Raw genomic sequence first — 22695 nt, forward strand, 5'->3', positions numbered from 1 at the left:
GGTCAAGGATTCTGTGGAGGTGACAGACTTCCTCCTTATCAACTGATGACATCATTGTTTGTTAGGATGCCAGTATCTAGAAAGTCAGATTTGCTGTTTGGAGGCTGAAGAGTGGGAAATTTCAATGGAGAGTGATAAACAGTTTTGCTTTTGACTGCTGGTGACTGTTTGCATTTTAAGGGGCTCTTTCCTTTATTTTTACTCTATTTTTTCTGTCACTTTTTAAATTGCCCTTTTTTTTCTTTCATTCCTTTCTTCAGACTACTAATAAGGGGAGTGGTTAATTGGTCACAGGTGCTTCAGGTGCTTTTTACATTTCTGCAGGACTCCTTTCTGAGCTTCAGATTTGCTGTTTGGAGGCTGAAGAGTGGGAAATTTGAGTGGAGAGTGATCAACAGTTTTGCTTTTGACTGCTGGTGACTGTTTGCATTTTAAGGGGCTCTTTCCTTGCAGTTTTTTTTTTTGGGGGGGGGGTTTTCTTCCCCTTTTTTTTTTACTCTTTTTTTCTGTCACTTTTTAAATAGCCTTTTTTTCTTTTTTCTTTCTTTCGTTCCTTAACCACTTCAATACAGGGCACTTTCCTCCCTTCCTGCCTAGGCCAATTTTCCCCTTTTAGCGCTGTTGCATTTTGAATGACAATTGCACGGTCATGCAACACTGTACCTACACCAAATTTATGTCATTTTCCCCCTACAAATAGAGCTTTCTTTTGGTGGTATTTGATCACCTGTGGGATTTTTCCTTTTTGCTAAACAAATAAAAAAAGACCGAAAAGTTTGAAAAAAAAAAAAAACGTTTTTTTGTTTATGTTATACAATTTTGTAAATAAATACGTTTTTTCCTGCACTGATGAGACTGCACTGACAGGCACTGATGGGGTGGCACTGATAGGCGGCACTGATATGCGGCACTGATAGGCACTGATAGGTAGCACAGATATGCAGCATTGGTGGGCACTGATAGGCGGCACTGCTGGGCACTGATAGGCGGCATTGATGGGCACTGATAGGTGGCACTGACGAGCACTGATAGGTGGCACTGACGGGCACTAATGGGCACTGATAGGTGGCACTGGTGGGCCCTGATGGGCACTGATGGGCGGCACTGATCGGCATTGACGGGCGGCACTGATCGGCACTAATGGGCACTGATAGGCGGCACTGGTGGGCAATAATGGGCACTGGTGGGCGACACTAAAAGATGGCAATGATGGGCACTTGTGGACAGCACTGATAGGGAGGGCACTGGTGGGCAGCACTGATGGGGAGGGCAATGGGGGGCTCCCTGAGCCCTGATTGCCATCCCTGGTGGCCATAGTGGGCATCCCTGGGGTCATAGTGGGCATCCCTGGGGTCATAGGGGGCATCCCTGGTGGTCCTAGTGGCACCCCCCGAGGGTCTGCACTGGTAATCAATGATCTGATTACCAGTGCTGACCCCCCCCCCCCCCGTCAGGGGAGCCGCCGATCGGCGCTCCTTTACTCGTGCCTGTCAGGCACGAACTAAGGAAAGCCGATCAACGGCTGTTCCTGTTTACTATGTGACCAGCCGTGATTGGACACGGCTGATCACATGGTAAAGAGCTACGTCAGTAGTCTCTTTACCGAGATCGGAGATGCAGGGTGTCAGACTGACACCTCGCATCACCGATCGCCGCTCTGCGCGCCCCCGGGGGGCGCCCAGAGCTGTATTATCCTGCCGCCGTCATATGACGTCCGGTCAGGATAATACAACCACATTCCCGCCGTCAATTGCCTATAGGGCGGGCGGGAAGTGGTTAAGACTACTAATTAAGGGGAGTGGTTAATTGGTCACAGGTGCTTCAGGTGCTATTTAAATTTCTGCAGAACTCATCTGAGCTTGCTCTTTCTTGAGCTTCCCACCTTTTTGCTTGCTAAAAATCTGAGCAAGTGGAACTTGACTAAGGGGTGAATTTAAAACCAGAGATTATACGTAACAGGAGTCTTCATAACTGTAAGTAACATCTGAAATTTTCTATTAATTGTATTTTTGTTGTAACCAGGAAAATGTGTGCTAGCAAGATTGAAGGTTTTGTGCAGTGCACAGTGTGCTGCATTTATACAATAACGGAGCAACCACTCCAGGATGGATACTGCTGCGACAGATGTGAGCAGGTTGCCCTTCTGGAAGCTTACATTAGATTCTGGAGGAGCAAATTGCAACACTGGGCAGAACTGACAACCTTGAAAGGGGTTCTCTGCTTGCTGAGCAGGTGACTAGTGGGGTTAATGGGGGGGTGGAGGGGTAAGTCAGGTTTATCAGGTAGGAAGGTGGGTTAATACAGTCAGAGGGAGTGGTAGGGGCTCACAGAAAAGAAAGGCCAGCCCTGGGTTTGAACACCCTAACAGATTTGCCATGTTGGGTGAAGATGTGGGGCTGGCAAGCTCAGAGGTGGCAGTCCTAGATGTTACTGCTATCCCTAACAACCGGGAGAGCAGTCCCTGTAGTAGAGGTGGTGAGGAGACTGTAGGTAGGCCTAGACAGTTGGTGGTAATTGGGGATTTTGTAATCAAAAGGACTGATAGAATAATTTGTCGCCAGGATCACCGCAACCAAATGGTTTGCTGTCTCCCTGGTGCCAGGGTTCAGCATGTGGTGGACAAATTATTTGTCCACAAAATTATCAATTGGTTGATAAATTACTGGGAGGGGCTGGGCATGACCCAGCTGTCTTGGTCCACATTGGAACCAATGACAGAATATATGGAAGGTGGAGGCTCCATAAGAACCAATATAATGAACTAGGTTGCAAGTTGAAGGGAAGGACCTCCAAGGTGATATTCTCTGAAATATTGCCTGTGCCATGTGCAATACAGGAAAGACATTTTTGGGTTTTTAGAGCACTGGGCTCACTTTTCATTGGGGTGCAACCTATATGCTAAAGATGGTTTGCACCTAAATGGAAGGGGGTCTTTTGTGCTAGGGGAGAGGTTTATGGGAAGGCTGGAGAAGTTTTTAAACTAGGATTGAGGGGGGAGGGTGAATTAGATTATAATAGGTCAGACAGGTCAGACAGGGGTCAGCCCCTATTGGTGGGTGGAATGGGGAAAGATGGGGGGAGAGTTAAGGCAGAGGATTAGAAGGTTCCCATGTTAAAATGGCACTTTTCCACTGCAAGTACCGGCTCGTGCCGGCTTGGCTCTACTCGGCCCTGCTTGGCCCAGTTTGCTTTTCCACTGCTGGTACCGCATGGTATAGTGTCTGAACGGTTCTGTATAGGTTTGCTTTTCCACTAAAGTTGTACTAAAGTTAAGTGGGTGGGATAACAACGGGGTGGGTGGGATTCTCTGACCAATCAGTGGCTAGTAGTGACTGCATGCAAAGGATTGTGGGATATGGTACCAGTTTGGTACCTGTTGGAACCACAATCGAGTAGGTACTGTTTTTTCAGAGCCGTACCGTACCGTTCGGTTCCATGCAGTGGAAAGCAAACCTATACCGTACCGAACCGTTCCGACCCTATACCATGCGGTACCAGCAGTGGAAAAGCACAAAAGCGTGCCGAACCGGTACGGTTCCATGCAGTGGAAAAGCGCCAAAACAGCCATTGGAAATGGTACTAGTTGTACCAAAATTAAAAATATGCAAAATAAGTGTGCAAAATGTGACAATGAATTAAAGTGTTTGTTCACCAATGGCAGAAGTCTGGCAAGCAAAATAGGAGAGTTGGAAGCTCTGGTGCACGAGGAGAACTATGACTTAATTGGTATTGCTGAAACTTGGCTTCATTCTTCACATGACTGGGCTATTAATATTCCTGGCTATGCTTTCTTTCGTAAAGACAGGGTAAAACGGAGGGGTGGTGGTGTCTGTCTCTATGTGAGAAGTGATCTCAAAGTGAGTGTGAAAGAGGTCCTAGTTGATGGAGAGTGTGCTGAGTCTGAAGCAGTATGGGTTGAAACGTACATGGATGTGTGTAATGCAAAGATTATCATTGGAGTTTGTTATAGACCTCCCAGTATTAATGAGGAGGTGGAGACTCAGCTCCTGGCACAGATAGAAAGGGCTGCAAGGGCTGGGACAGTGTTAATAATGGGGGATTTTAACTACCCAGACATTGACTGGAGTAATGGCACTGCTGGAACAGTTAAAGAGCAAAAATTTGTAAACCTATTACTAGACAATTTTATGGTGCAGTTTATTGAGGTCCCCACTAGAAATTATGCTCTGTTGGACCTGGTAATCTCAAACCATGCAAAGCTTATTATTAATGTTCATATAAAAGAACATCTGGGCAGCAGTGACCATAACATGATTTCATTTAATGTTAGCTGTAAGCAAAAAACGTATACAAGAAATACAAAAACACTTTTCCAAGGATGAGGGCTGCTCTCCAGGATTTAGACTGGGAGGGAATATTGGCATCGATGAGCACAGAACAGAAATGGGTAATTTTCAAAAAGACTTTATGCAAACTCACTGCAAAGTATATTCCCATGGGTAATAAGTTTAAAAGACTAAAAATAAAACCTATGTTGCTCACGGCCAAAGTTAAAAAGCTATAAATAAAAAGAAAAGAGCTTTTAAAAAATATAAACATGAAGTAACACTATCATTGTTTAATTGTTACAAAGAATATAACGGAATATGTAAAAAGGAAATCAAAGACGCAAAAATTCTAAATGAACGACAGTTTGCAAAAGATAGTATGACAAACCCCAAAAAATTCTTCAGATATATTAATAGTAAAAAGGTTAGGTCTGAGCATGTAGGCTCTTTACAAAATAATCAGGAGTGGGTGACCGGGGATGAAGAGAAGGCAAATTTATATTAAATACTTTCTTCAGCTTTGTGTATACAAAGGAGCATGGGGGAGATCATGACTATAATGAGGATGGTATTGATGCAGCCCTAAATGATCCACAATGGCTCAAAAGTGATATGGTCCAGAAATATTTAGACAGAATAAGGCCCCTTTCACACACGGAGTCCTTCAGACGGACTCAGTTTTTCTCAGCGGGGGGATCGATCCGCCGATCCCCGGCTGAGCAGGAGGATGACAGCTGTGTCTCTGCGCTGTGTGCGGAGACACAGCTGTCAGGTCGCCATGCATCTCTATGGGGGAATTGGATGGGAACGGACCGTCTGTCTGTTCTCATCCTATCCGATCCGCTGGATGGATGGAAAATATGGTTTCCATCCGTCCAGATTTGACGGATCCGATATCCGATGCCCCATAGAGATGCATGGGGTGACCATTTAGATCCGCCAAAAAATCTGACAGGCGGATCTGAACGGTCCGCCTGTGTGAAAGGGGCCTAAGGGTGGATAAAGCGCCTGGACCAGATGGCATCCACCTATGCATCTTAAAAGTATTGAGCACTATAATTTCAAAGCCTTTGTTTCTCATTTTTAGGGACTTGTTAAGGACTGGAATAGTACCACTGGATTGGCGTAGGGCCAATGTGGTGCCTATATTTAAAAAGGGATCAAAGTCTTTGCCAAGTAACTATAGACCTGTTAGTTTAACTTCTATAGTTGGGAAGATACTGGAGAGTTTAATAAAAGACCATATAGATGTGTTCTTGCTGGAAAAAAATATTTTAAGCAACAGACAGCATGGATTCATGAAAGACAGAAGTTGTCAAACAAACCTGATTTCTTTTTATGAGGAGGTAAGTAAAACATTGGACAGAGGGGGGGACTGTGGACGTAGTATACTTGGATTTTGCAAACGCATTTGACACAGTTCCCCGCAGATGGCTAATGTGTAAGGTAAAGTCTACAGGCTAGGAAAGATCAGTTTGTAAATGGATAGAAAATTGGCTAAAAGATAGAATTCAGAGAGTAGTGGTTAATGATTCTTACTCTGAATGGTCTAAGGTTATCAGTGGTGTACCCCAAGGTTCAGTGTTGGAACCCTTACTTTTTAATATCTTTATAAATGATATAGTGTCTGGGATTAAAAGTACCATTTCAGTCTTTGCAGATGACACAAAGCTTTGCAGTGGAATAACTTCTTTACAGGATGTCTCCAACTTATAAGCTGACCTCCATGCATTGTTTCATTGGGCAACTATGTGGCAAATGAGGTTTAATGTTGATAAATGTAAAGTTATGCACTTGGGGGCTAAGAATATGCATGCATCATACATACTAGGTGGAGTACAACTGGGGGAATCCATAGCGGAGAAGGATCTGGGTGTTCTGGTAGATCATAAGCTTAATAATAGCATGCAATGCCAAACTGCAGTTTCCAAAGCAAGCAAAGTCCTTTCTTGTATTAACAGAGGCATGGACTCCAGAGAGAGAGATATAATTTTGCCCCTGTACAAATCATTAGTAAGACCTCATCTGGAATATGCAGTTCAGTTTTGGGCACCAGTTCTTAAAAAGGATATCGGGGAACTGGAGAAAGTGCAGAGAAGGGCAACCAAACTGATAAGAGGCATGGAGGAGCTCAGCTATGAGAAAAGATTAGAGGAACTGAATTTATTTTCTCTTGAGAAGAGGAGATTAAGGGGGGATATGATCAACATGTATAAATACATAAGGGGTCCATATAGTGAACTTGGTATTGAGTTGTTTACTTTAAGGTCAACAAGAACTTGGTGTTGAGTTGTTTACTTTAAGGTCAACACAGGACAAGGGGGCACTCTTTACGTCTAGAGGAAAACAGATTTCGTCTCCAAATACGGAAAGATTTCTTTACTAGGGATGATCGAATGGTTCGGGTTGACCATCGGTTCGACCCGAACATTGACTGTTCGAGGTTCGGCCGAATTTAGAACTTTTTGCTGAAAAAGTTCGGAATTCAGCAACCAGAACCGACCAAAATGCAATGGGCCAGGAAATGGGCTTTAAAAGCCTGTGATTGGACCAGAACCATTAGTAAAAGCCAATTGATGAGGCAAGAGAATGCTAGGAATGTGACTGGAGTGACTAGGGGGTCCAGAGGCCAATCATTAGTGAATACGCCCCCCAGTATATAAGATAGCCCCCGCCAAATTTCTACCATTTTAATACAGGGACATGGAAGAGAGTGGAAGCAGTTCTGTTACTTCTGCTTCAAAGTGTCATTTAGCTAGTTAGGGTGCTATTTTCCACTTTAGTTAGCTTCAAAAATCAAGTTTCTGTAGGGAAAATTGCATTGGTCCCAGTTTCTTCAGGACCAAATCACTAAGAACATTCCAGATGGCTCTGCAAGTATCATGTATAATATTGCTGGCAGTAGTTTTGCCAAATGTAAACTTGCAAAGGAATGTCTAGTTGCCAGGTACCTAAAATGGAAAATAAAGAATATTAGATTGATGCATATTAACAATATTCTAATACAAAACAAGCTAGCTTGGAAGAAGGTGTCTGAGGAAATAAAGGTAGAAGAGGAGCAGGAGAAAGACACTGTTAAAAAGAGACATGCCAAACACCATCACACCCACAACTACATAGGGGTCACAAAATGATGTGGATCTCCAAATGCCACACAAGGTAAAAAAAAGAAAAAGTACGTATGAAGAGTTACCTCAATGTTATAATGAGTCTTTCCAATGGGCGGAATACTCCTTCGGAAGCTTGTGTTTTGTCGCTCTAGATGGCTCGAGAGCAAAGCCAACAATTCATCAAAACTATAAAGAAAAAATATATGACAATTAGCTACATTGTCCATGTAAATATTACATAAATAGAGAAATATACAGCTCAGCCCCGCACATGGAGGAGACAGGCATAGCTGCATAGCGGTAGGTAAGCCACTTACCTCCCGCTGTATGGCCTGATCATCAACTGCTCATTGAGCGGGTAGCCCCGGCCCACCGGGCAGATGCCCAGTCTGCCCTATGACCGGTCCAGGCCTGATGGTGATCATGCATATACACGTTTTCCTAAAAAATATCTTGTGGCATTTGCAAGTTGACATGTACATATGTTCTCACCTTTTAATTGTCATCCGTGTGTAATTGAAGAATTTGTCTTCATGAGTACAGAGGTCCTGATAAAGGATCCTGAACTGGTCTCTCTCTTCCCTTTGGGGGATGACAGGATGGATCCATAACCTTCGGTTATCCTCTTCTTCTTCATCAATTACGGCTGCTACAGCAGCCATAATGACTGCTGACCCAACATATTGCATAGCCAACATGTTTGCTGCACTATACAATACTGATACCAAAAGAGGAAATGACGTCATAAGCAAAAGGAATTATGTCACTTTAAACAAATCGCATAACATCAAAGTCACAAGAAGTCATTGTAAAGTCGCACACAAGTCGCATTACAAAGTTGCGCTTGAAATCGCACAACAACACTAGCCGCATTAGTGGAAACGTAGCCTAATACCACTTTTAGCAGAATGTTCATCTAAGTAAGATTGTTTGTACAAAAAGTCAGTCTTTTGGAACTGTGGAACTGTATGACCATATTAGCTGTATGAAAGATCTATTCTCATGTTTGTTTTATCTCATTTGAATAGAATGCAGGCATATGAAAAATAGAGCTGTTCATAGGAGTCAGCTTCTATTCGATAACATTGGCTAAATGAAACACGGATTTTGATTACTAAGGACAACAGCCCCCGTATTCTTTGTTCTGTTTTCACAGTTAGGAACACATCTGTCTGTACAAACAAGGATGGCTCAGCAAAAGCTGAAAGGACAGTTAACCTCATGTATAAAAGAACTGTCTTTCCCCTTTAGCAGTCGGCTTTTCACTTTACTTTAGTTGGTATGGATTAGCAAATAAAAGGGAGAAGCTGATTGGCTGGTAGATACTTCTTATAGGAGATCCATTGAGCCAAATGTATTAAAGTGTAATGTCATGTTCCCTTTATACACCCAGTCATATAAATAAGAATGTCATCTTTTGTCCACGTTTCCCTGCAATTGATGGGGCTGTGAATACAGGTCCACTTCAGATCACCTTACACGTTAGTAAATCAGGTCCATTGTTTCTGACATCTTTTATACTCCATTTCTCCTGAGCACTGTGTATATGTGCAAGTTCCTTCCTTTCCCATGCCTGAAAGCTGGCAGGTAAACCCATGTCTCTTTATAGAAGCTGGATACAGTCACATTTTAACCACTTCAGCCCCGGAAGGTTTTACCCCCTTCTAGACCAGGCCCTATTTTGCGATTCGGCACTGCGTTAGTTTAACGGACAATTGCGCGGTCATGCGACACTGTACCTAAATAAAATTGATGTCCTTTTTTTCTCACAAATAGAGCTTTCTTTGGTGTTATTTGATTACCTGTGCAATTTTTATTTTTTGCGCTATAAACAAAAAAAGAGTGACAATATTGAAAAAAAAAAAACATATTTTTCACATTCTGCTATATGACACTCTTATAAATAAAAAATAAAAATCAAAATTTTTTAACATTTTAGGCCAATTTGTTTTCTGCTACATATTATTGGTAAAAAAAAATCACAATAAGCGTATTTTGATTGGCTTGCACAAAAGTTATCGCGTCTACTAACTATGTTGTTAAGTAACACAGGCAGGTCACATCTGTTCCTGGGATTGGACATTGAGGGAACAGCAGCACACAAAGAATGTAATCTCTCTGCCTTTTTTTTTTTACTTCAAAAACAGAAAAACTTAATAACAGTTCAATAACAGCCTGAGACAAACATGGCCCAGTGTGCAGTGGAACGGTCCACATATTGTTGTGATTTAAGCCCTCCAGGACCGGCTAAATTCGGGCAGCAACAAACAACTCACAAATTCTGTATGCCAAGAGCAAGCCTAAAACTGTCCAGTATTTGAAACTCTTGGTACAGTAAAAGGTAGTCACAGACTGTATAAATATTTAGACACAGAAGTGGAAGAATCAGTTGTGCTTCTCCTATGGCAGCAATGAGTAGAATTGAGTTTCATGTCATATTACTTCAAAGATCAGGACTCTGGCTTGGTAACGTTCTTGGTTAATGAAACAAGGTAAGCTGTTTAACATGGCTAACTCTGAAGGGCTTTAGGTAATAAAAATACCAAATTATTTAAGTCCATCGTTTATTCCTTGAATCTTGCAAGCGAGCTTTATGTCATCATCACGCTCGCCCCCTAGCCTCCCGAGAGCGAATGCCGTACATGTACGGTGATTTGCCTGGGAGCGGCTTCCTGTCGCAGTACATCTGCGGCGGGCGGTCATAAACTGGTTAATTGTGCTAGTCGGTCTTAAGCTGGATACACACTATACAATTGTCTTTAGATTTTTTTTCCTTTAGATTTACCAAAACCATATAATATAAGGTCAAATCTAAACATTTTCAATTTGTATGCAATCAGTCAGGCCCTTGCACTACATAGTTGAAGGTAAATCTAAAGGAAATCAAACAACAAAAGTTGTATAGTGTGTATCCAGCTTAAGCGTCCTTTCGCATGGGTTTTCTGCCCTGCGAACTCCATTTTGCTCAGTGGGGATCGATCCGCCGATCCCTGCTGAGCAGGCGGATGACTGGTCCGTCTCCACTCACTGTGCAGAGACAGATCTGTCAGATCCCTGCTCTCCTCTATGGGAGATCGGATGATAACAGACCCCCTGTCCGTTTTCATCCGATCTCATCTGATCCGCCAGACAGATGGAAAACAGGGCTTCCATCAATCTGGATTTCACAGACCACATCGGATCGGATAGCAGCGGGTGTCAGTGGAGATGTCACTGCTGACATCCGCCGCTCCATAGGGGTGCATGGAGCATCCGATCAGGTCCGCATGAAAAACTGACAGGCTGACCTGATCGGAAGTGCAATAAAACTTCAGTTTTAGGAAAATAAGCATTACATTAAGTCCGTTTTAAGCTGAAGAAGAGCTCCAGTCTCTCCCAAAAAATGAAATGGCAGCAGCTACAAATACTGTAGCTGCTGACTTTCAATATAAGGACACTTACCTGACCAGAAATCCAGGGCTGTCCTCACTCGAGCTGATTCTTCCATTGGCTTCGGGTCCAGGAGTCTGCATCTAAGAGAATCCGGCAGCGACTTCACAGCTGGTTTCCTACTGTGCATGTGCTTTGTGAATGGTCCCTCGGTCTTCTAGAAACTGTGATGTGTTCCAGAAGGCAGTGGGTGAGGGGAGCAAACTTCCGCTCGATCTGACTGAAAGTTGGAACGGATTCCTGTCAAAACCAGGTATCCGCTCCCCTTATCAGAAAAAGTGACAATTAGTAAAGGGGGGGATACAAACAAAGTTGATGGAGGGAAAGGATAACAAATTTAAAGCGGAACTTCACCCAAAAGTGATGTCATCGCTGGGTATCTGTTCTTCTCTATGTAATGCGGGCAGATCAAGGCTGGTGGGAAAGGTTAGCAGCTTCCTAAAAACATCACAGCAACCTGCCTTAGCATTCCTCTTAAAAGCCCACAGCTTTGATGCAAGCAGTTTGAGAAGGGTTGAGCAATTATTGAAATGCTTTGATAGATGGATGTGAGCCTAGAGGAGTGGCCATTCCCAGGTAGACCTTATTTGCATGTACGCTGCCCTAGATAACACCTACATGTTATGATGAGCCTTCATTTGAATGAATGAAAGGGGCAGGCCAGGAGGGGAGGAAAGCATTAGACGATGTTAGAAGTCCTCCAGCCATAAAATGACGCAAGCTCTAGCTGACCTGCTGCAGCTTCTAATGCACACTGTGAGAAGCCGACTGTGTGCAATAAATTAGAGTAAGCAATTTCAGTACAGGAGAGCCAGTAAAAGACTGAAACTATGCAAGGTAGGGCTGCAGCTCAGCTTAAGCAAGGTATTTATTGGAAAGCTCGATGTAAGGATGTATTAATGAATGCACAGGATGGCTCAATACATAAGAATGTGCAGAAAAGCCTTTGTAATGTGTTGCCCTGTAATACATGTGGCAGCCCTGGTTTGCATTGATTCTGCAGTCCGTGTCCATGGCACTGGTTTATGTAGGCAGGGGTCTGCATTTTATGGAAGGAAAACATTGTTGTCTTTGAAAGTGTGTTGATTGTGTATCATCATGTATCATTTGTGTTTATAAAACTGTATACAGGTAAATGATCTTGTGCTAGAAAATATTTTGCGCTTTGCATACTTTTTAACCACTTGCCGACAAGCCGCCGTACATATACTGCGGCAGGTTCCCGCAAAACGACGTTTCCGGAGCACTCCTGGGGGCACGCATGCGTGCCGCCCATTCGCCAGAGGGGAAGCTGATCTGCGGGGCCGGTGGCCGTGATTGCGGCCTGGCACCAGTGATCGCTCCCCGTGGAGACAGAACGGCGGTCTGCCATTGTAAACACGCCACACCGCTGTTCTGTCAGCAATGAACACAGAGATCCTGTGTTCCTCCTATTTAGGAACACAGGTCTCTGTATTAATTCCAAAAGCCCATCCCCCGCAGTTAGAAAGCACCCCCTAGGGACACATTTAACCCTTTGATCACCCCTGGTGTTAACCCCTTCCTTACCAGTGTCATTAGTACAGTTACAGTGTATATTTTTAGCACTGATTACTGTAGTTATGTCACTGGTCCCCCCAAAAAGTGTTTAAAATGTCAGTTAGGGGTCCGATCTGTCTGCCGCAATGTCACAGTCCGCTAAAAATTGCTGATCGCCACCATTACTTGTAAAATAAATAAATAAATATGACATAAATCTATCCCCTAGTTTGTAGACACAATAACTTTTGAGCAAACCCTATCAATATACATTTATTGGGATTTTTTTTTAACAAGTATTTGTAGGAGAATACAAATTGGCGTAAAATGATGAAAAAATTAGATTTTTAATATTTTTTTTTTTTGGAATGTGATATAGCGCAGAAAGTGAAGAATGTGTTTTTCTTTTTCAGAATTGTCCCTCTTTTTTTGTTTATAGCGCAAAAAAAAAAAAAAAAAAAAAAACACACAGGTGATCAAATACCACCAAAAGAAAGCTCTATTTGTGGGAAAAACAGGACATCAATTTTATTTGGGTACATCGTCGCATGATCGCACAATTGTCAGTTAAAATAACGCAGTGCCGAATCGCAAAAAATGGCCTGGTCATTAGAGCGTAAAACTTTCCGGTCCAGAAGTGATTAAAGCAGTGAATGCGACATTCACCAAATATTCACTGCAGCTGACTCAGTGTCTGTAATTTAAAACACATGGTGACCAGAAACATACACCTGCAGTGAATGTTTGCAGAGTGTGACATTCACTATTTTATAAATATGTCATTGTTTTCCACTAGGTGGAACTCTATTTTTTAAATATCCCATTGTTTACCACTAGATGGTACTCTAGAACCATCATTTCTAAATGCAGTTCTTGGTTATCTATTGTGTTCATCTGTTTTTTTTTTTTTTTTTTTAGCAGCAATGAATATTACCGGACTCATATGCTGCAAACAGAAAACATGACTACACATATAAACTAGAGCTGTCAACAGGAAACCCTCTTTTTGTTTGACTATATTAAACTGCAAAAGTGATTCTTACATACAGTATCTCACAAAAGTAAGTACACCCCTCACATTTTTGTAAATATTTTATTATATCTTTTCATATGACAACACTGAAGAAATGACACTTTGCTACAAAGTAAAGTAGTGAGTTACAGCTTGTAAAACAGTGTAAATTTGCTGTCCCCTCAAAATAACACAGCCATTAATGTCTAAACCGCTGGCAACAAATGTGAGTACACCCCTCAGTGACAATGTCCAAATTGGACCCAAAGTGCTAATATTTTGTGTGGCTATCAGTATTTTCCAGCACTGCCTTAACCCTCTTGGGCATGGAGTTCACCAGAGCTTCACAGGTTGCCACTGGAGTCCTCTTCAACCACTCCATGATGACACCACAGAGCTGGTGGATGTTAGAGACCTTGCGCTCCTCCACCTTCCATTTGAGGATGCCTCACAGATGCTCAATAGGGTTTAGCTCTGGAGACATGCTTGGCCAGTCCATCACCTTTACCCTCAGCTTCTTTAGCAAGGCAGTGGTCGCCTTGGAGGTGTGTTTGGGGTCATTATCATGTTGGAATACTACCCTACGGCCCAGTCTCTGAAGGGAGGGGATCATGCTCTGTTTCAGTATGTCACAGTACATGTTGGCATTCATGGTTCCCTCAATGAACTGTAGCTCCCCAGTGCCGGCAGCACTCATGCAGTTCCAGACCATGACACTTCCACCACCATGCTTGACTGTAGGCAAGACACACTTGTCTTTGTACACCTCACCTGGTTGCCGCCACACACGCTTGACACCATCTGAACCAAATAAGTTTATCTTGGTCTCATCAGACCACAGGACATGGTTTCATTAATCCATGTCCTTAGTCTGCTTGTCTTCAGCAAACTGTTTGTGGGCTTTCTTGTGCATCATCTTTAGAAGGGGCTTCCTTCTGGGATGACAGCCATGCAGACCAATTTGATGCAGTGTGTGGCGTATGGTCTGAGCACTGACAGGCTGAAACTCCACCCTTTCAACCTCTGCAGCAATGCTGGCAGCACTCATACGTCTATTTCCCAAAGACAACCTCTGGATAGGACGCTGAACACGTGGTCTCAACTTCCTTGGTCGACCATGGCGAGGACTGTTCTGAGTGGAACCTGTCCTGTTAAACTGCTGTACGGTCTTGGCCACCGTGCAGCAGCTCAGTTTCAGGGTCTTGGCAATTTTCTTATAGCCTAGGCCATCTTTTTGTAGGGCAACAATTCTTTTTTTGAGATCCTCAGAGAGTTCTTTGCCATGAGGTGCCATGTTGAACTTCCAGTGACCAGTATGAGAGAGTGAGAGCGATAACACCAAATTTAACACACCTGCTCCCCATTCATACCTGAGACCTTGTAACACTAACAAGTCAAATGACACCGGGGAGAGAAAATGGCAAATTGGGCCCAATTTGGACATTTTCACTTAGGGGTGTACTCACTTTTGTTGCCAGCGATTTAGACATTAATGGCTGTGTGTTGAGTCATTTTAAAGAGACAGCAAATTTACCCTGGTATACAAGCTGTACACTCACTACTCTACATTGTAGCAAAGTGTCATTTCTTCAGAGCCGGCGGTTCACACTAATCCAACTCAAAGTCGCCTCGACTTTGGGTGACTTTGAAGTCGCCCTTGCAGTGCCACTTCATCGCGGCTTGCAAACGACTTCTCATAATAGAAGTCAATGCAAGTCGCTCCGACTTCGCCAAAAAATAGTGCAGGAACCTTTTTCTAAGTTGGAGCGACTTGAGTCGCTCTGATTAGAACAGTTCCATTGCACAGCATTGGGAGCTACTTGTCAGGCGAACCAAGTCGCCTGACAAGTCGGAGTAGTGTGAACCGGCTCTCAGTGTTGTCACATGAAAAGATATAATAAAATATTTACACAAATGTGAGGGGTGTACTCAATTTTGTGAGATACTGTATGTATAAATATATACCATATGTATATCAGTGGACATATTTAATAAGATTCTAGACAGACTCTACTCCATGGCACTGTCTGCATACTTCCCATAATGCTACAGTGTTACTTCATGCACGTTGGAGCTTTTATAAACGGTTTGCTCCTGGGAGAAGAAAAGCAGCTTCAAACACATTTAGGCGCGTCAAGCGCTTTGGGGTTTATTATTTCAGACGGCCTGAAGAAGGAGCGCATGCTCCGCAACGTCTCGCCGTTAGTCTGCAGCTCGGCATCCAGGAAGTGACGTCATGGCCCTCGGACATATGGACGATCGGAGCTTCGGCAGTCTATGGACCAAGACAGCCTCCTGCCAGCACACAGGAGACTTCTGTTCCTCAGCATAAGCTGTGTCCGGTACCAGGACTCCCTAGATGCCTGATGCCCAAGACCATCCCATCCTATCTATTATTCACGCCTGTTTACACGCTACTCTTGTGAGTAACATTGTTTTTACCTTGTAATAAGTGTCTTCATACTACACTTAGATTGGCGCTTGTGGTTCTCTTCCCTTTTATTTATTTCATTGGCTAGAATATTAATTCTACAATTCGTACAAAAAAAATACCGCTATCAAATTGATCGTACGATAATCTGATCGTTAGTACACAGCTGTTGTCCGAAATGTTCTGAAGGGACAGACACGAAAATGTTTATCGTACAATACCAGATTTGCGTTTAATCAGTACAGTTTTCGTACGAAAATACAATACAAAGAGATTACATTACATCACTTCCGAATTTTTATTCTGTCCTACAAGAATTTTCTTGCATTAGTAACCTATTCATTTTTGATAGAGATTAGCATCCAAAAAAAACGGATGATCATCGGTCGGATAATCTCATCGTGTGTACGAGGCTTTAGTGTGTCCTGCTTTGCTTGTCATTCCAATGCACAAACATTGCTGCTGAGATTAATTGGACACTTTCATCTGTAGGTGACCTCGGGTTTATGTTATCTTTCATTTGCATTTCCTTGGTTACATGATTTTTATAAAGCATCTTGGATTTGAGTGGTTTAAAGCCGAAATCTGGGAAAAGAAGTGTTTACATGTTTGCCAAGTAAAAATGAATTACTCCTAATGATGTGTTATCCTCTTGGTGGATGCTGCTGCTGCGTTAGGAAAAGATTCTGAATTTCATTCATTCTGACACCGCTGTAATAGCAGAGCCTCCATCTCTGAAAATCACACCCCCGGCTTCCAGCGAGCCTTCCCTGTATGCAAGATCCAGGAGTGTCATTTTCAAAGCCACAATTCCAGCGCATACGGCGGTGTCGGAATTAATGAAAGTTCTTTACCTAACGCAGTGGCATCCACCAATAGGGCACACATCATTAGGAGTAATACGTTTTTACATAGTAAACATGCAATTTTTTTTCTCCTAAGGTTCAGCCTTGAAGTGGTTGTAAACCTCAGACATGAAATATGAAAAAGCATATCCCTCTATAGTGTGTATTTGTCTCAATCCAGAGCACTAAGTGTTATTTCTGTCTGCTGCATCGTTCCTCTGCTATCAGCATGAATCACTTTTGACAAGTTTTCCTGACACCAAGAGAAAAAAGGTGACAGGGGAGGGAGCTCCAGCAGATTGACAGCCTCTGCTCTGTTTCTGTGTGTGGTGTGAAGGGGGTGTGTCCCTTCCCCCCAATCAGCTCTCAGAGCTCTCCTCACTGAGCCCTGCAGAGGATAACTTCAGCTCTCCGCCCCCTTTTTTCTGACAGCTCAGACAAGCTTTGTAAATTCTGCACTTTGAACAGATGTAAAGAAGAGCAGTTAAACCACTTATGCAGGAGGATTTGTTTAATCTTGTGTATCACCTGAGGCAATTCATGTCACTGGGTATATGAAAGGGCTTACAACCACTTTGAGTTAAAATGGCTGTAAAGGCACAAGGTTCTTTTACCTTCATGCATTCTATGCATGAAGGTAAAAAGCCTTCTGTGTGTAGCAGCCCCCTCAGTCCCCCATAATACTTACCTGAGCCCCCTCTCGATCAAGTGATGTCCAGGAGAGCCTTGCCTCTCTGGGGACTTGCATTTCTGATTGGCATTTAGCAATAGCAGGAGCCATTAGTTCCCACTGCTGTCAGTCACAGCCAGTGAGCCAATCAGGAGACCGAGGGGATGGGGCAGAGCCACGGCTCTATGTATGAATGGACACACAGAGCCACGGGTCGGAAGCTCACCTGCTTGGGTACCCCCAGAGCAAGTTGCCTGCTGTGGGGGCAACCAGCAGGAGAGAGGAGCCACAGAGCAGGTAAGTAGGACATGTTTGTTATTTAAAAAAAAATTAAAATGAGACTTTGATATGGCTTTAACCCTTACTAAGTAGACTATTGGTCAACTAAGTACATTCACCATTCTCATTTACAATTAATTTATTTTCAAGGTAATGGGGCTTACAGGGTCCATGCTGATGAAGAAATTGATCACCACAATATCAGTTTAGTTTGGAGATCTACCTTTCCTAATCAAATGACACTTTTTTTAATTTGTCCTAAGCATAAAATAATGTAAAATATAGTGGTTTTTGGCAAGATTTCATTTTTTTAGGTTTATTTGAAAATAAAGGAAAACTGTCAACTGATTCCCAACCTCTCCCGGTTACACCAGGAATTGGAGTTGCAGTACAAGATATGGTCCCCTACTGGTAAAGCTTGGTATTGTAGCCACATTATTAATCCCGTTAAGCAAATGTTTGTGTTGACAGTGAAGTTCGGTATCTTGCTTATCTTGTGATGGCAGTATTGAGTGCGGTATTTCCATACTGATATACTGAAAGAAGTCTGTAATATCTGTGTTGTTTTTGTTTATCTTGGTAAACCTCATTTTTACATTTTTTTTTTTTTTGGGGGGGATAATTAATTTTTATTTATTTCAGGTACTTTTATAGCGCCGTCAATTTATGCAGCGCTTTACATATACATTGTACAGTCATATCAGTCCCTGCCCTCATGGAGCTTACAATCTAAGGTAATAATTGAATATTAACAATAGTGCTTATTACATTGATGGATTTTCAAATGATTTGCTTTAGCACTGCAAGGGCAAGCCTTCCATGATGCCATTCATATGTCAGATGACAGCGCTTATCTCCATAAACATAAAGCTTGCTGTAATTGTTATTTCAGCTGCGGCCTTAACAAGATAGTGTGAGTGAAAGCGATCTATGAACATATTTTCCAGCTCCAGTCCAGGAATGTTATGTCATTTGTAACCTGATCTTGACATATGACAGTAATCTAAATTCTGCCTTGTCCAATTGGGTGCCTTAGGAAATGTTAGCATTTACAACTATGATGTAAGTGCCATAGCATGATCTGTTAGCAACAGGAAAGCCACATAAACATTTTAACGGCCATTTGTTTAGTCTTTCTCCGCTATGGTACCAAATCTAATCACACACTGTGGTCTCCATAATAAACACAAACAGACTTCTCTCATATATCAATAGAGGTAGTAACTAGTCCTGCTTATATCTGTGCATGAAACATGATTTCGTGGGGGTCAGGCTAACAAACACGGTACTGGTTTTACCTTCTAAGGAAGATTACAAGAGCCAGAGAAGTTCCCAAGTAGAAATAATACACATTAACTATTTACCAGGTTCCAAAACTGAATTATAAACAAAGAGTAGGTATACATACAATTGACTTTATTCTGGAATGCATGATACTGCTACACAGTACAAGACTGATTTTAGAGAAGGATGCATGATATAATGTTACATAGACATAGCTTCCAACTGTCCCTGATTTCAAGGGACTGTCCCTGATTTGGAACAAAGTCCCTCTGTCCCTCTTTCCTCCTTATTTGTCTCTCATTTTGGTCTGATCTATATAGTTGTACATAAAATCCACTTTTTATCTTTCAAAAAGTGTTTGCCAGTGCTAAACCTTTCGTCCAATTTCTAAATTGCTGCATTTGTAAATTTCAAAAGCTAGTATGAAGGAATAGTAGTAGCAAAAAAAACACTTGTAGGCTTATCTAATTTTTTTTTTTTATAATTCTCATTTAAGGGGCGTGGCCGGGGCCATCTTACTGAATGGGCACACTGGGCATTTGCATGGGGCCCCACTTGCCCCGGGGGGCCCCACATGCCCAGCGACCCAGCCCCAGACAACCATTAGTCCTGATTCCTCTGTGCATCTCACCGCCAAACTTAGCAGGTGGCAAGCGCCTGTTGGCCCTGCCCTGCTGTCAGGCCACTTGGGCCATGGAGGGGGAGCCCACAACTGCAGGAATGCCTGTCCGCCTCCACGGAAACAGGCACACACAGGACAGTCGAGTCTTGGAAGCTGTCATTAGCCTGGCACTGCTGTACCAATAAATATTGCCTTATCGATGATTTGCATTTTTATTCTCGTTTGTGATTATGTAGGCGGGGCCCCAGTGCACTGCATTGCCCGGGGGCCTTTAATGCTCTTAAAATGGCACTGGGTGTGGCAAGGGGTGTGTAAAGTATGCCTACATACTTTTGCTAATAGTTATCCCTCCTTCCCATTCCAAAAAGTTGGGAGGTATGCATGTATGTCATGTTAGGGACAAGGACTGTCAAAGAATGCTTTCAACTTTCACCACTTCAGCTCCGGATGGTTTACCCCACTTCATGACCAGGCCATTTTTGTGATACAGCAATGCCTTACTTTAAAGGGTCGCGACACAAATCATATTGTAATTGAATTTTATTAAAAATGACCTTTCCTTTTCAATCTGCTGCTGTTGTAATTTTCTGAAAATGCAATGCAATATGGCTACCTGGGGCTGTTCTGTATACAGAATGTGTACTGACCACACCCCAGAAATATAATTTCCTGCTTGTGTGATTGGCTCACCAATTTTCCCAGAAGTCTGCTTAATATTCAAGGCAGATTTCTGGCATCCCCTTCAACAAAAATGTCATTTTTGGTGAGATACTTACAATAGGAACGTGTCTAAAGGGATTCAGGCCCAGCAGCTTTCCTCATTAGAGCCCTGCAGCTGCCACAGCTGATTGATAATTATGAAACCACTCCCATTTGACCCACTCAGCACAGAGCACAGAGGAACAAGCAATGATTTCTCCAGAATAACAAAAGGTAGGAATTTGCAACAAAGTTTGTTAAAATCCCTGCAATGTACATAGATCACACAGAGGGTTACGCTTAAACAATTTTTATTGGTTACCAATTTAGAGTTACAGAGGAGATCCTTTTCTAGAATTTTTGCTCTTGCTCTGGCGATTGTGGCAATACCTCACATGTGTGGTTGGAACACCGTTTTCACTTACGTATGCATTTTCTTTCGCGCGGGAGCTCACGGCAACGGGGGCACTTTAAATGTTTTTTTTTCCTATTTATTTTATTAAATATTTTATTTTTAGGACTGTGTAAAAAAATAAAATAAAAATCTGATCACTTTTATTGCTGTCACAAGGAATGTATACATCCCTTGTGACAGTGATAGGCAGTGACAGGTACTCTTTATGGAGGAATCAGGGGTCTAAAATACCCCAGACCCCTCCACTGCACTTCAAAGTATTCGAGAAATCAGCATTTTTGAATACTGACCTTTTTTTAAAATCGGAAGTGACATTGTTTCCGGGTTACTACATTAAAGCGGAATCCGGCTTCATTTGGGACTCCAACCAGCCAGTGGACATGCCGGCTGGTTGCTCGGGTCTCCCGGTGGGACGGGAGACCCAGGCAGTGTCACGGAAGGTAGTGGAGGGGGGGGGGGATCTCCTCCAGCTCGCTGGGATAACGGTTGAGTGGCTGCTGAGCCGCATCGGCTGTTATATCCTGAAAGCTGACCCCCGGCTCTAAAAACAGTGGCTGCAGGCATCATCCCGGTACAACCACTTCTGCAAGCTGACGTACAGGTACGCCCATTTGCAGGAAGTGGTTAAAGTGATTTCTCAGCAAAATAAAGCATGGAGGCATGGATGAATGAATTTGATTGGATATTAAAAATGAATTAAATAGCGTTTTCAGTTTGTGGTGCTCAGGAACAGTTCAGTTCCGCTTTAAGGAAATCTTCAGTTTTAGTTTGAGGATGTTAAACACAGGTCCTAATGGAAGCGCTGTCACTGTTAACAAACTGCTTGCAGACCTCTTAGGATGTAAAAGCTAGCTATACTCATGGCCCTTTTGACTAGAATATTTAGGCTGAATTCCGTGTGTACTTGGTCCAGTGCTGTACTGCAACTTGACCCAGTGCACGAGACATCTCATTTATCCCACAAATCCACATTATGAGTACCAAGCAAAAACTCCAATGGCTACAGGAGTCAGGAACATGGTTCCAAGTGACCGATGAGCAAACTCTCCTCACCATAGAGGGAGCAGCAGCAGGGGCCTGGTACAGGTGGTGATTGCCTGGTACAGGTGGTGATTGCCTGGTGCAGGTGGTGATTGCCTGGTGCAGGTGGTGATTGCCTGGTACAGGTGGTGATTGCCTGGTTCAGGTGGTGATTGCCTGGTACATAGTTGCCAACATTTGAAAAAAATTTCCAGGGACACTTTGCAGCACAGCTATCAATTACTTACCACACCCACTTCCCTGAAGCTCCGCCCACTCTGCGTAATTAATATCCGCCTACTTATCAGATTATAGGGTCTACTTCATAAAGAGAGAATTACAGGAATTTGAAAAGGGAATTGAAAACTTGAGGCCAAAGTAGCAGAATTGGAATAATTCTCCCATTCAGATGCACTACTTCTGCCTAAAGTTTAAAATTTTCATCACAATTCCCTGCAATTCTAAAGTGTCAGCTTGTCGGAAGGCGCTCTGCCTCCCCCTGCTGGCGGATTTCGGAAAGTGTACCCTGACACCCTGCCTCCGGTGACACGTTAAATTTGCGACAGGCGGGAAGAGTGAGCGGGCACCGAGAGAGAGACAACCTGCTGCCAGAACTACAACACCTATCTGGGGTGAGAGCGACACTATGTGGAACAAAATTAAAAAAAAAAAAAAAAAATTATTTTTTTTTAAATGATTTACATTGTCCCTGATTAACCACTTAAGCCCCGGAGGATTTGGCTGCTAAACGACCAGAGGGCATTTTGCGATTCGGCACTGCGTGACTTTAACGGACAATTGCGCGGTCGTGCGACGCTGTACCGAAACGAATTTGGCGTCCTTTTTTTCCCACAAACAGAGCTTTCTTTTGGTGGTATTTGATCACCTGTGCGATTTTTTGATCACGCGCTATAAACAAAAAAAGAGCGTAAATTTTGCAAAAATAGCAATATTTTTCCCTTTTTTTTATATGAAATTCCCCCAAAAAAAATGTAAAAATCAAAATTTTTTAATATTTTCGGCCAATTTGTTTTATGCTACCTATGTTTGGTAAAAAAAATCGCAAAAAGCG

This window comes from Pelophylax lessonae, assembly GCF_965119305.1.
Source record: "Pelophylax lessonae genome assembly, chromosome: 3".
NCBI classification, from domain to species: Eukaryota; Metazoa; Chordata; class Amphibia; order Anura; family Ranidae; genus Pelophylax; species Pelophylax lessonae.